At 38.4% G+C, this 16,403-nt stretch overlaps 1 pseudogene; it reads right to left on the bottom strand.

The window, feature by feature from the left end:
• Positions 1–6,518: 6,518 nt before the first annotated feature.
• Positions 6,519–7,804, bottom strand: LOC105489170 (uncharacterized protein C11orf98-like; annotated as a pseudogene).
• Positions 7,805–16,403: the final 8,599 nt, after the last annotated feature.

Below are 16,403 nucleotides of genomic sequence, written 5' to 3' on the forward strand. Positions count from 1 at the left end.
ATTGTGGCCTGGGGAGAGTGAGCTCTTTTTTGAAGAACACTCTATACAGCCACAACGTGGCTGTCATTCTGTACCTAAGCCAGTATCAATTACATGTCAAACAATGACATGTCTCAGAGTCCTGGGGAAGACCTAGTCTTTTCAATATTAGTTACTATAGCAAATCAATAGATGTGAGACAGTTGCTCATCTTTCTCTTGCCTAATCCTCCTAGAAGGGTGGGCCCACTCCTATCATTTATTACTGCATAACAAGTTATTCCAAAACTTAGAAGCTTAAAACAAGAAATGTTGGTTGGGCACAGTGGCTCACACCTATAATCCCAGCACTTTGGGAGGCTGAGGTGAGTGAATTACTTGAGGTTAGGAGTTTGAGACCATCTTGGCCAACACAGTGAAAACCCATCTTTACTAAAATTACAAAAATTACCTGCCATGGTGGTGCATGCCTGTAATCCCAGCTACTTGGAAGGTTGAGGTTGCAGTGAGCCTAGATTGCCCCACTGCACTCCAGCCTGGGCAACAGAGCGAGATTCCGTCTCAAAACTCAGGAATTTGGGAGCAGTTCGGCTTTGTAGTTCAGGTTGCACTCAGGATGTCAGCAGGGACTAAAGTTGCCAAAAGGCTTGCCTGGCACTAGAGAATCTGCTTTTAAGAAGACTCACAGACCTAGTAACTGGCAGGAAGCCTCAGTTTTTCTCTATTCAGGACCTTCCAAAGACCTCAGTTTCTCATAGTGTGGGCCTCTCCATAGGCTGCTCATAATTGACAGCTACCTTCCTGCAGAGTGAGTGATCCAAAAGAGAAAAAGAGAGGCAGAAATCACAAGGTCTGTTATAATCTAGTCTCAGAAGTGGCATGCCATCCCACGGACCAAACATGATACAGTGTGGGAGGGGATTACACAAAGATGTGAATACCAAGAGGTCGGTATCTTTGGAGACCATTTCAGAAGCTGACTGCCACAGTCTCCTCTGGTCCTCAGTGACTCACATCCTTTTTACAGGAAAAATACACTTACCCTTTTCCCAGACTCTCAAAAGTTTGGAAAAAAACGTATCCCATTAGAGCTTCAGCCCAAAAGACAGAATCATATTTAAATTAGGTCCTGGCATAGATGAGGCTCTTCAGGTATGTTCCTCACATACAATTCCTCAAGTATGGTTCCTCTCAATTTAAAAATCTATGGACTAAAGGGATAATTTATCTGTCCTTCAAATACCCAACATACAATGGTGGCACAGCCAGAGGAGTGCCCTATGATCAGGAACAAGTCAAAGATGTCCACTGTTATCACTTAGATTCAACATTGTATTTGAAGTTCCAGCTAAGGCAATTAGACAAGAAAAATAAATAAAACTCATCCAAACTGCAAAGGAAGAATTGGAATCCTTATACATTGCTGGTGGGAATGTAAAATAATGTGCTGCTGTGAAAAACAGTTCAGCAGTTCCTCAAAAACTTAGACAAAGAGTTACCAGATGCCCCAGAAATTCCACTCCTAGATAAACCCAAGAGAAGTGAAAACATATGTTTACATAAAAAACTTGTATATGAATTTTCTTACAAGCAGTGTTCATAATAGCCAAACAGTGGAAACAAGCCAAACATCTATCAACCGCTGAATGTATAAACAAACCGTGGCATATCTTTACAGTGGACTATTGTTTAATTAGAAAAACAAATGATGTACTTATAGACGCTACAACATGGATGACCTTGAAGATATTATGTTAAGAGAAAGAAGTCAGGCCGGGTGTGGTGGCTCACACCTGTAATCCCAGCACTTTGAGAGGTCAAAGCAGATGGATCACCTGAGGTCAGGAGTTCTAGACCAGCCTGAACAAGATAATGAAACCCCGTCTCTACTAAAGACACAAAAAATTAGCTGGGTATGGTGGTGCACGCCTGTAATCCCAGCTACTATAGAGGCTGAGGCAGGAGAATCACTTGAGCCTGACAGGCGGAGGTTGTAGTGAGCCAAGATTGCCCCACGGTCCCCAGCCTGCGTGACAGAGCAAGACTCTGTCTCAAAAAAAAGAAGCACAAAAGGCCACCTATTGCATAATTCCATTCATATGAAATGTCTTGAATAGGCAAATCCATGGAGACAGAAAGTAGATTAGTGAATGCCAGGATGTGGAGGTAGCAAGAAATAGAATTACAATTTTTTTTGTGGATGAAGAAAATGTGGAATTAAGTAGTGGTGATGGTTGCAAAATCTGTGAATATACTTTTAAAACCCCGGCATTTTGCAATTAAAAATAGTAGATTTTGTGGTAAATGCATTATATCTCAAAAAAATACACACTACTTAACACATAATAAAGCTCTACAGTATACAAAAATTAACTCATTTATTAGTTCTAATTGTTTTTGAAGGAGTCTTTAGGATTTTCTATATATAAGATCATGTTGTCTGCAAACAGAAATAATTTAACCTCTTCCTTTCTGATTTGGAAGCCTTTTATTTCTTTTTCTTGCCTAATTTCTCTAGTTAGTACTTCCAGTACTACATTAAATAGAAGAGGTGAGAGTGGGTATTCTTGATTGTTTGTGACCGTAGAGGAAAAACTTTCAACTTTTCACCATTGACTGTGATGTTACCTGTGAGCTTGCCATATATGGCCTTTATTGTGTTGAGTTAAACTCCTATACATAATTTGTTGAGAATTTTTATCAGAAAGGATGTTGGATTTTGTGAAATATTTTTTCAACATCTATTGAAATGATCATGTAGTTTTGTCTTTACTCTTTAATGTGGTGTAACACATTTAGAAATTTGCCTTTGTTGAACCATTCTTGCATCCCAGGGATCAATCCCACTTGATTCACAGTGTTATGGTTTGAATGTGTGTGCCCCCGCAAAAGCACATGTTGGAAACTCAATTTCCAATGCAATAGTGTTGGAAGGTAGGGACTAATGGGAGGTGCTTAATTCATGAGGGCTTCACCCTCTTAAATGGATTAATGCTGATTATTAAAAGTCTTGAGGCTGCAAATTGAATCTCTTGTTCTTTCTCCTGCTCTCTTTGTCCTTCGGAGGCTGCAGCAAAAAGGCCCTTGGCAGATGCTGTTGCCTTGATCTTGGATTTCCCAGCCTCCAGAAGCATTAGCTAATAAATTTCTGCTTATTATAAACTACCCAGTATCAGGTATTCTGTTATAGCAGCACAAAGTAGACAAAGATGTAAAATTGGTACCTAGAAGTGGGGTTGTTGCTATAACAAATATTTGAAAATGCAGAAGCAGCTTTGGAACATGGTAATGGGTGGAGGCTAGAAGAATTTGAAGGAGCAGGCTATAAAAATCATAGATTGCAGTGAACCAGTGCATTAAGTGTGATTCTAGTGATGGCTTAGCAGAGGAGAGCTATAGGAGAAGTCTGAAACTTCTTAGAGATTGTTTAAGTGGTCGTAATCAGAATGTTGGTAGGAATATGGAGAGTAAAGTTCATTTTGATGAAGTCTCAGACAAGAAAAAGGAGTATTTTCTTGGAAATTGGAGTAAATGCCATTTTTGTTAACAAACTGTAAGAAAAAAAAAACTTGACTGCATTGTGTCATGCACTAAAGTTTTATAAATGGTAGAATTTAAGAGCAATGAACTAGGATATCTGGTAGGAGAAACCTCTAAGCAAAATATTGAAAATGTGTGGCTTCTTTTAAATTCAGTAAAATAAGAGAAGACAGGAAATTATTTAAATATAAAATTTATCATTTAAAAAAAACAGCCCTGGCCCAGTGGCTTACACCTGTAATCCCAGCACTTTGGAGGGCCCAGGTGGGCGGATCATGAGGTCAAGAGATCAAGACCATCCTGGCCAACATGGTGAAACTCCATCTCTACTAAAAAAAAAAAATACAAAAATTAGCTGGGCACGGTGGCACGCACCTATAGTCCCAGCTACTCGGGACTGAGGCAGGAGAATTGCTTGAACCAGGGAGGTGGAGGTTGCAGTCAGCTGAGATTGCACCACCGCACTCCAGCCTGGAGACAGAGCGAGACTCAAAACAAAACAAAGCTTAGGAATTTGTCTCAAACAAAACAAAACTTAGGAATTTGAAGAATTCTCAGCCTGGCCATGTCATAGAGAATGAAAGAATATTTTCAGGAAAGGGAACCAAGAGTGTGGCCAAGTAACTGATTGATAAGGAGATCAGTATGGATAGAACAAAGCCAGAGCTATTAATTAGGACAATGGGAGAATAACCTCAAAGGTACTTTGGAGATTACTAGCATAGTCCCTCCCATCATAGGCCCAAAGTATCATGATCTGAGGGAAGGAAATCCTGCAAAAGATAGCCTAGGGTGCCCTCAAGGTCTTGGGGTTTACTTCCCAGGGCTGCCTCAAGCCTCTGCTTCCCACATTCTGATGCAGAACTCCTTGACCACCCCAGGTATGCTTTAAAGGGGTTCAGGTGTGGCTTTGGCTCCAGCTTCAGAAGGTGTAAGTGACAGTATCCACATGATGTTATGTCTGTAGGTATGCAGAATGCAAAAGCTGTGGGGGAATTGTTTCCTCCACCTAGATTTCAATGAATGTCAGGGACAACCTGGGAACACAGGCAGTAGACTGTTGCAGGTCTGGAGCTACCATGAGAGCCCCTACTAGGGCAATGGCTAGTAGAGCTATAAAGGTAGGTCCACCCCCAAGACACAGAACTACAATGTGCAACACCAGCCTGGGAGAGCTGCAGTCACCGGACTTTAACCCATATACCCAGCAAAGCCATAGGAGTGAGACTAGCCGAGGCCTTAGGGGCTCAACTCCCACCCCAGAGTGCCCAGAAGGTGGGACATAAAGTCAAGGGGGATTATTCTTGGAGCTTTAAGTTCAATGTTGTTGGCCTGGCTCAGTGACACTCATTCCTATAATCTCAGCACTTTGGGAGGCAGAGGTGGGTGGATTACTTGAGCCCAGGAGTTTGAGACTAGCCTGGGCAACATAGCACAAACTCCTATCGCTATATAAAACAAACAAACAAACAAACAAAAATTGTCGGGCATAGTAGTGTGCACCTGCAGTTCCAGCTACTCCAGAGGCCGAGGTGGAAGGATCACTTGGGTTTGGGAGGTTGAGGCTACAGTGAACTGTGATCTAGCTACTGCACTCAGCCTGGGCAATAGAGTGAGAGCCTGTTTAAAAAAATTGAATTGAAAATGTTGTTTACTCCATTGGCCTTTGGACTTACTTGGGACCAGTTATCTCTTTCTCCTTGTTGGAATGGGAATGTTGATGGTGATTGTGAGTCCTAGGTTTTTGTCTTCTAGGTTAAAAGAATTTAAGCAAGACACACGCAGCAATAAACAGCATGAAGCAATATATTGCAAAAGAATAAGTATATTCTGAAAGGTAGGTGCAAAAGCAAAAGTACACTCAGAGCTGAGTCAGTGTAAGCTGCTTGAGAGTGAGACAGCATTGACTATTACAAGGGAAACTCTCTTTATGAAAGTCTTACATGATTATTCTTAAGGGGGTGGGAAAAGGCATTGCTATGGGTTGGTGCAAAAGTAATTGCAGTTTTTGCTGTATTTTTAATGGCAGAACCACAATTACTTTTACATCAACCTAAGAGTAAGTATATTACAGGTGGTTCTCTGGGTGCACATGCTCAGTAGCTGTATATGTTTGCTTTGTTTTTGTTTTTGTTTTTGAGATGAAGTCTCACTCTGTCGCCCAGTCTGGAGTGCAGTGGGGCAATCTTAGCTCACTGCAACCTTCACCTCCCAGGTTCAAGCAATTCTCCTGCCTCAGCTTCCCATGTAGCCAGGATTACAAGTATGCGCCACCACACTTGGCTAATTTTTGCAGTTTTGGTAGAGACGGGGTTTCACCATGTTGGCCAGGCTGGTCTTGAACTCCTGACCTCAAGTGATCTGCCCACCTTGGCCTCCCAAAGTTCTGGGATTATAAGCTTGAGCCACTGTGCCCAGCCATGTACGTATTTGTTTATACATTGCGTGTCCCATTCACATCTTAACTCTCCTTCCAGTGGTGTGTTTTTTACCATTATAATGAGCAATGAGTCTGTCTGAAGACAAGTAAAATTAAAATGTGCATACTGTCTACAGGATAAATTTCCTGGCCAGGAGCAGTGGTTCACGCCTGTAATCTCAGCACTTTGGGAGGCTGAGGTGGGTGGATCACTCGGTCAGGAGTTCAAGACCAACCTGGCCAACATGGTGAAGCCCCGTCTCTACTCAAGATACAAAAATTAGCTGGGCGTGGTAGCACGTGCCTGTAGTTCCAGCTACTTGGGAGGCTGAGGCAGAATAGCTTGAATCCGGTAGGTGGAGGTTGCAGTGAGCCAAGATCATGCCATTGCACTCCAGCCTAAGCGACAGAGCAAGACTCCATCTCAGAAAAAAAAAAAAAAAAAAAAAAAGAAAAGAAAAGAAAGAAAGAAGAGAAAAAAGAAAAATTCCTACTGAGGATAGTTCTGCTCTTGACTATGAAGCCAGTAGCGAGTGCTGTTTGTTTGTTTGTTTTCCAGAGTGCTAGGGTTTTATTACAAATGGAGTTGATTGCTAGAGAGGCCCTTTTCCAATCTTTCTTCTGTACCCTCTTCCCTCCCAAAGACATCCCTCCAGGGGAGGTCAGTAGGCCATTAGGAAGGAGGAAATATGGAGAGTGAAAAGGGGCACTGCTTTTGCCAACGTGCTCTGAAACAACCACTGAGTCTTTTTGGCTCCAGTTGAGAATCTTCTAGTGGAAGTGGAAGAGGTTTAATTCTCATCTTCAAAGTCCGTCATTTCTACATCCTGGGGGGCTTTTGTCTTCTTTTGCATTTTGAGCTGTGGTTCGATAGTCCTGGCTGACTTTGAGGGGCTTCCACCTCCATGGCTGCCTTCTCTTTCTGGGCAAGCCAGGTCTGCTGGAGTTTTCCAGGCTTCTTCCCCTACAGAGTAAGGTTGGCACGTGCACTGGATGCCCGCTTCTTGAGGTGGTGCCGCATGATCAGCGCTTGGTCTGTCACAGCCCCGAACTCCCAGTGCCTCAGACGCTGCTTGCGGTTCAACACCCGCCTGCGCTGAACAGCTTTTTCTTCAGCTGGGTTCGACGCCAGTTGATTTTTCCCCCGAGATTCCCCACGGTCGCTCTGCGACTCCAATAGGCGGTGCGTACTTCCGCCTGGGGTTTGTTGTGTTGGGGTGGTTTTCACGTCCCGAGGACACGGTTGTGGGGCTTGTTGTGTTGATGGTGCAGTCACTGAGTCCCAAAGACATGGTTACTTCCTTGACTACCTATCTGGCCTCGGGAATGTCTATGCCATGCCTGTCCCACCACTGTATTTTGGAAGCACATAACTTGCTTGATTCCACAGGCTCATGCCTGAAGGAAATTGCCTCCTTGCCATCCTGCCTTGACTTTCGCCTATATCTGATTTAGATGAGACTCTGGGCTTTGGACTTTCGAGTTGATGCTGAAATGATTTAAGACTTTGGGGGGCTATTAGATGAAATGTATGTATTTTGTGAGAAAGACATGAATTTTGGGGCCCAAGGGCCAAAAAAAAATGCTATGGTTTGAATGTGTCCTCAGAAAAGCATGTGTGGGCTGGGCACCGTTGCTTACACCTGTAATCTCAACATTTTGGGAGGCCAAGGTGGGAGGATTGCTTTAGCCCAGGGGTTCAAGACCAGCCTGAGTAACATGGTGAGCCTCTGTCTCTACCAAAAAAAAGGTAATCATAACAAAAAATTAGCTGGGCATGGTGGTGTACACTTGTAGTCCCAGCTACTGGGGAGGCTGAGGTAAGACGATCAGTTGAGTCTGGGAGATTGAGGTTGCAGTGAACCATGATCGTACCACTGTACTGCAGCCTGGATAACAGAGTAAGATCCTCTCTCAAAAATAAATAAATTAATTAAAAGCATTTGTTAGAAACTTAATTTCCAATCTAAGTGTTGAAAGGTAGAACCTAACAGAAGATGTTTAGTCTATAAGTAAGGGCTCCACACTTACTTGGATTAAGGTTGATTATAAAGGGGCTTGAAGCTGCAAGTTCAATCTCTTGCCTTTTTTTTTTTTTGGAGATGGAGTCTAGCTCTGTCACGCAGGCTGGAGTGCAGTGGTGCTCTCTCGGCTCACTGAACTTCCATCTCCCAGGCTCAAGCGTTTCTCCTGTCTCAGCCTCTGCAGTAGCTGGGATTACAGGCACATACCATCACACCCAGCTAATTTTTGTATTTTAGTAGAGATGGGGTTTCACCAGGTTGCCCAGGCTGGTCTCGAACTCCTGACCTCAGGTGGCCTGCCCGCCTCGGCCTCCCAAAGTGCTGGGATTACAGATGTGAGCCACCACGCCCAGCCTTCTTGCCCTTTCTTTGCCCTTTTGTCACAAAAAGATGCAGCAAAAAAGACCCCTGTCAGATGTCAGCCCCTTGATCTTGGACTTCTCAGCCTTCTGAACTGTGAGCCAATAAATTTCTGTTCATTATAAATTACCCCGTTTCAGATATTCTGTTACAGCAGCACAAAATCAAGTGAGAAACTTGGTGAATAACCCTATTAATGTCTTATTGAATTCAGTTTGCTAGTATTTTGTTGAGGATTTTTACATGTGTGTTCACCAGAGATTTTGGCCTGTAATTATTTTTTTGTAATGTCCTTGACTGGCTCTGATTTCAGGATAAGTTGCAGGATACAAAATTAACATATTAAAATTAGTATCATTGCTATACACTAGCAACAAACTATTCACAAAATAAATCAAGAAAACAATCCTATTTGTCATAGCATTAATGAAAAACTTAGAAATACATTTAACCAAGAATACAATTAACTAAATACATTCAGTATATGAGAGATCCATACACTGAATACTATAAAACATTGATGAAATAAACTTAAGAGAAAAACAAATGAAAATATATACAGTGTTCATGGATTGGAGGAATTAACATTGTTAAATTGTCCATATTACCCAGTGATCTACAGATTCAATGCAATCCCTGTCAAAATTGAAATGACATTTTTCACAGAAATAGAAAAGAACAACCCTGAAGTTTGTATAGAAAAACAAAAGACCTCAAATAGTCAAAGCAATTTTTAGCAAAACAAAGCTGGAGGCATCACACTACCTGACTTGAAAATGTACCAAAAAGCTATAATAATCAAAACAACCCATACTGTCATAAAAGCAGACATATAGACCAAAGAAATAGAAAACAGAGCCCACACATCTACAGTCAACTGATTTTCAGCAAAGCTGTCAAGGACATACAATGAGGAAAGGACATTCTCTTCAGTAAGTTGGGAAAATTAGATATAAACACACAGAGGAATGAACTTAGACCCTTATCTTGTCCCATGTACACAAGTCAAATCATAATGGGTTAATGTCTTAAATATAAGATCTGAAACTATAAAACCACTAGGGGAAAACACAGGGAAAGAGCTTCTTAACATTGGATTTGGCAAAAACTTTTGGATACAACCCCAAAAACACATGCAACAAAAGCAAAATTAGACTAATTGGATTGCACCAAACTAAAGAGCTTCTGCACACCAAAGGCAACAATCACCAGAGTGAAGAGACTATCTATGGGATGGGGAGAAAACATTTGCAAACCATGCATCTGAAAAGGGGCCAGTATCCAAAATATCTAAGAAACTCAAACAACTCAATAGCAAGAAAACAACTAGTTTAAAAAATGGGTAGGAATCTGTATAGATATTTCTCAAAAGAAGACATGTGAATCGCCAACAGGTATATGAAAAGGTGCTCAACATCACTAATAATGAATCAGGGAAATGCAAATGAAAGCCACAATATAACACAATTATATCACATGTGTTATAATGTCTTTATCAAAAAAATAAAAGATAACAAGTGTTAACAAAAATGTGGGGGAAAGGGAACCCTAGTACATTGTTGGTGGGAATGTGAATTAGTATAGTTATTTTGGAAAACAGTATGGAGGTTCCTCCCAAAATTAAAATTAAAACTACTGTATGATTCAACAATTCTCTTTCTCAGTATATAACCAAAGGAAAGGAAGAAATATTCCCTCATCCATGTTCATTTCAGTATTATTCACAATGGTAAAGATATGGAGTCAACCTAAGTGTTTATCAACCTAAGTGCTTGTCTACTGATAAATGGATAAAGAAAATGTGATATATATACATAGCATTATACTATTCAGCCTTATGAAAAGAAAGATGTCTTGCTTTCCACATAGCAGTCTTGCAACAACATGGATGAATGTGGAAGACATCATCCTAAGTGAAATAAACCAGGCACAGAAAGACTAAAGACAAACTGAATGATCTCACTTTTATGTGAAATCAAGAGTAGAATGGAGGTAACCAGGGACTGGGGCAGGTGGTAGTGAGGTGGGAAATAGAGAGATATTGGTTAAAGTAAAAAGTTTAGTTAGACAGGAGGAATAAGTTCTGGAGATTCACAGTGAAGCATGGAGGCAATTGTGAATAATAATGTATTGTATATTTGAAGACTGCTAAGAACATAGATTTTAGATGTTCTCGCTACACATAAAAACTGATAAGTATGTGAGTTGAGGGATATGTTAAATCATTCTACAGTGCGTATGTGTGTGTATATATACATCATGAACCCCATAAATGTACAGAATCATTTGTTAATTAAAAATAAACTTTAAAATGACAAAAATAAAGATGTTTTCACATGTACAAAGGCTGAAAAAATCAAAGATCAGCAGATCCGTATTATAAGAAAAATTAAAGGAGTCCTTCAAGCATAAGGAAAGTTTTATCAGATAGAAATATATTTATTTCTACCCAAAGGAATGAAGATACCAGAAATGGCAACTGTGTGGGCAAATACAAGTATAAGAAAACATTCTCATTACATAATTCTCTTAGATGATAAACAAAGAAACAAAAAAACCATAGAGTGGGAGTGAATATGTATATATTTGTGTGTATATATATATACACACATATATTGCACTAGCATGTATGATAATAGCACAAAGCTTAGAGGGAAGAAATAGTATGGCCGTTTTATACTATATATAAATGGATATAATAATATTTGAAGCTAGACTCAAACAAGTTAAAGACACATACTATAAATCCAAAAGTAATAGCTAGAATCACAAAATAGAATTATACCTAATGAGCTAATAAACTAGATATAAAATATAAACTATATATAAACTAGATATAAAATATAAATGATATAAAAAATAAACTAGATATAAAATGTAAACTAGATATAAAAAAGGAACCATAAAAATAACCAAAAGATGGCAAAAAAAAAAAAAAGAGGGAAAAAATGGAACAAAGAACAATTGGACCAAATAGAAAACAAATATCAAGAAGGTAGGTTTAAATCCAACCATATCAATAATCCCATCAAATGAAAATTGTCTAATTATCTCAATTAAAAGACAAACATTTTTGAAGTAGATTTAAAAAATAAATGAATACTTGACTATATGCTGTCTGTGAGAAACACACTACCATGGAAAACTACAAAAAAGTTAAAAGCAAATGGATGAAAAAATATACTATGCCAATATTAATTTCAAAAAAACCAAAGCTGGAGTGCTTATTTTAATACAAAACAATGTAGATTCCATAGAAAAAGCCATATCCAGGGATAAAAGGGTCATTTAAAAATAATAAAGTGTTCATTTTACTAAGAGAACATAATAATCTTAAATATTTATGCAACTAATGACAGAGCTTCAAAATACAAACAGCTTCTGACTTACAAATTTTCAACTTTACAATGTGCAGAAGGGATACACATTCAGTACGCTTTTTGACTTATGAAGTTGTGCACAGATAAACACACTGTGAGTTCAAACAGTGGGTGTGTCCAGACATAACCACATTGTTGAGGAGCATCTGTACTTAAAAGCAAAGACTGATAGAATTACAAGAAGAAATAGACAAATTCACAATTATAGCTAGGGATCTGAATACTTCTCAATAATAGCAGAAATACATAGACATCAGTAAGGATATAGAAGATATGGAGAGCACTATCAACCAAGTTGACCCAATTGATATTTATAGGTCATTATACCAAAGAACAGCAAAGCACACCATATTCCCTTCCTAGACCATATTATAGGCCATAAAAAAATACTCAATAAATTTGTAAGAATTGAGTCCCACCACTGTTTTCTCTGACCACCGTGAAATTAGAAATTAATAAAAAGATATATGAAAAATTCCAGAATATTGCAAAAGTAAATAACAGACTTATACATAACCTACATGTCAAAGAAGAAATCAAAAGGAAAATTATAAAACACTTATAAATGAATAAAAAGGAAAGGACAAAATATCAGATTTAGCGGTATGCTGCTAGAATAGAATTTGGAGGAAACTTTTAGGACTAAATATTTATATTAGGAAAGAATAAGGGTCTGAAATCAATAAACTCAACATTTACCTTAAGAATCTAGAAAAATAATGTAGAAAAGGAACAAATTAAAGTCCTTCAGGTACAAGGAAACAGAAGAAATAAAACAAAAATTCAATTATAAGGAAAAATAGGGAAAAATCTGAGACCAAAAATGAGTTATTTGAGATCCATCTAAATGATAAACCTGTAGTTAGACTGATCAGTATAAGGGGAGAAAAGAGAGAATTTATCAATATTGGAATGCAAGAGATGACATTAGTACACATTCTTTTTTTTTTTTTCTATCTTTATTTATTTATTTATTTATTTATTATTATTATACTTTAAGTTCTAGGGTACATGTGCATAACATGCAGGTTTGTTACATATGTATACTTGTGCCATGTTGCTGTGCTGCACCCATCAACTCGTCAGCACCCATCAACTCGTCATTTACATCAGGTATAACTCCCAATGCAATCCCTCCCCCATCCCGGCTCCCCATGATAGGCCCCGGTGTGTGATGTTCCCCTTCCCGAGTCCAAGTGATCTCATTGTTCAGTTCCCACCTATGAGTGAGAACATGCGGTGTTTGGTTTTCTGTTCTTGTGATAGTTTGCTAAGAATGATGGTTTCCAGCTGCATCCATGTCCCTACAAAGGACACAAACTCATCCTTTTTTATGGCTGCATAGTATTCCATGGTGTATATGTGCCACATTTTCTTAATCCAGTCTGTCACTGATGGACATTTGGGTTGATTCCAAGTCTTTGCTATTGTGAATAGTGCTGCAATAAACATACGTGTACATGTGTCTTTATAGCAGCATGATTTATAATCCTTTGGGTATATACCCAGTAATGGGATGGCTGGGTCATATGGTACATCTAGTTGGCCATCAGAGAAATGCAAATCAAAACCACAATGAGATACCATCTCACACCAGTTAGAATGGCGATCATTAAAAAGTTAGGAAACAACAGGTGCTGGAGAGGATGTGGAGAAATAGGAACACTTTTACACTGTTGGTGGGATTGTAAACTAGTTCAACCATTATGGAAAACAGTATGGCGATTCCTCAAGGACATTAGTACACATTCTATAAATATTAAAGATACTAGAATATTGTGATGACTTTATTCCAATAAATACAATAAATTAAATTAAAAATGCATTGAAAGATACAAACTACTAAAGCTCACTCAAGAAGAAATAGATAACCTGAATAGACCTTTATCTATTAAAAAGTTGTATTTCAAACACCTTTTCACAAAGAAAATGACAGACTCAGACGGCTCCCTTGTAGAATTCCAGCAATAGTAAGGGAAGAGATCATACCAATTCTACACAAACATCCAGAAAATTGAAAAGAAAATAATATGTCCCAAAGGCATTATATGAAAACTACAGACCAATAGTCCTCATAAATATAAATACAAATTAACAAATATATATGTATACATATTTAAATATATAATATTTTAAAAGGGTAGTTAATACATTGTGATGAAGTGGCATTAACCCCAGGAATGCAAGATTGCTTTAACATTAGAAAATCAATCAATGTAATTCATGTTAACAAATCCAGAGAGAATAACCACATGGTTGTATGAATTGATGGAGAAAAAAAATTGACAAAATCCAACAGCCATTTCTGATAAAAATTCCCAACAAGCTAGGAATAAAATGGAACATCATCTTGATAAGAGGATATTTGAAAAACCTACAGCTAACATCATTCTGAATGTTTTCCCCTAACATCTGGAACAAGGCAAGCGTATCTTCATCAACATTTTTTTTTTTTCCTATTTTACTGGAGGTTTTAGCTAGTACAAATTGGCAAGGAAAATAAATACAAACCATATAGATTGAAATGGAAGAAATAAAACTGTATTTATTTGTAGAAGACAAAAATCACCTACAGAGAACAAGACTTTCAATTATAACTGAGTTTTGCAAGGTTGCAGAATACAAGATCAATATGAGAATAAATTGTATTTCAATACATTAGCAATAAATCATTGAAAATTGAAATTAAAATGCCATTTACAATAGCACAAAAAACAGGGGTAAAGCTGATGTAAAGTGCACAAGACATACAATGAAAAGATAAAACTTTGCTAAGAGAGATTTTGAAATATGGAAATCAGTGGAAGAACTATGTTAATGGATTGAAAAACTCAAGGTTGCTAAGATACCAGTTCTCTATAAATTGATCTATAGATTCATTATAATCCCTATCAAAATCCATCATGTTTTTATAGAAATTGGTAAGCTGGTTATAAAATCTATGTAGAAATGCCAAAAAAGTAGGATAGGCAAAACAACTTGGGGAAAAAGAGGGAATTTTTATTTTTTTATTTTTTATTTTTTGGCAGAAAAGAAATAAAGAACTCTCATTACCTGAATTCAAGACTTACAAAGCTACAGTTATCCAGGCAGTGTGGTTTTGGAGTTCAGGAGGCAAAGATATTAATTAAACAGAATTAAGTCCTGAAATAGTCCCTCATATTTATATAAAACTGATTTTTGACCAAGGTGCAAAGGTAGTTCGGTAAAGAAAGAATGGTCTTGTCAACAAATGGTGTTGAACAAATAGATATCCACTTAGATCCACATATTCCACTGTATTTCTTAGATACAGCACCAAAAGTGTGATCCATAAAGGAAAAATCGATAATTTGAACTTTATATAAAAAAACTTCCAAAGATACTGCTAAGAAAATGAAAGACGGCCAGGCGCGGTGGCTCATGCCTATAATCCCAGCACTTCGGGAGGCCGAGGCGGGCAGATCACAAGCTCAGGAGATCGAGACTGTCCTGGCTAACATGGCGAAACCCCATCTCTACTTAAAAAAAAAAAAATTAGGCGGGCATGGTAGTGGGCGCCTGTAGTCCCAGCTACTCTAGAGGCAGAGGCGGGAGAATGGCGTGGACCCGGGAGGCGGAGCTTGCAGTGAGCCAAGATCCCGCCACTGCACTCCAGCCTGGGCGACAGAGCGAGACTCTGTCTCAATAAATAAATAAATAAATAAATAAATAAATAATAAAAAGGCAAATGAAAGACAAGGCATACGCTGATAAAGCACCTGTATCCAGAATATATACTCTCAAATCTCGACAATGAAATAACACAATTAAAAAAGGGAAATAACTTTTTTTCAAGTTCTCTCATGAGGTTGCAAAAGCAAATAATTTTAACACATCACCAAAATGTACAGAGGCAAATAACATGAAAGATGCTAAACATCATTAATAGTTAGAGAAACGGAAATTAAAACAGGATACTACTACGCACTTATTAGAATGACTAAAATTAAAAAGACTGACAATACCGAGTTTTGACAAGAACATGAAATAAATGGAATTCCCACACACTATTTGAGAACATACAATGGCACAGCTACTTTAGAAAACACTTTGTTATTTTCTTAAAAAGCTGAAAATACATGCAGCATACCATTTAACCTTTCTACTCTTATTTACCTGAGACATGAAAATTTAACCACTTACAAAGACTTGTTATGAATGTTTACAGCATCTTACTTTATTATTATTATTATTATTATTATTATTTTTAAAATATATTCTTTAACTTCTGGAGTGCACGAGCAGAACGTGCAGGTTTGTTACATAGCTATACACGGGCCATGGTGGTTCGCTGCCCGCATCAACCTGTCATCTACATTAAGTATTTCTCCTAATGCTATCCCTCCCCCAGTCCCCCAGCCCCAACAGGCTCTGGTGTGTGATGCCACTCCATTCCCCTCATGTCCATGTGTTCTCATTGTTCAACTCCCATTTATGAGTGAGAACATGTGGTGTTTTGTTTTCCATTCTTGTGTTAGTTTACTGAGAATGATGGTTTCCAGCTTCATCCATGTCCCTGAGAAGAAAACGAACTCACCCTTTTTTATGGCTGCATAGTATTCCATGGTGTATATGTGCCACATTTTCTTTATCCAGTCTATCATTCATGGGCATTTGGGTTGGTTCCAAGTCTTTGCTATTGTGAATAGTGCCACAGTAAACACACGTGTGCATGTGTCTT

This window comes from Macaca nemestrina, chromosome 5 (assembly GCF_043159975.1).
Source record: "Macaca nemestrina isolate mMacNem1 chromosome 5, mMacNem.hap1, whole genome shotgun sequence".
NCBI classification, from domain to species: Eukaryota; Metazoa; Chordata; class Mammalia; order Primates; family Cercopithecidae; genus Macaca; species Macaca nemestrina.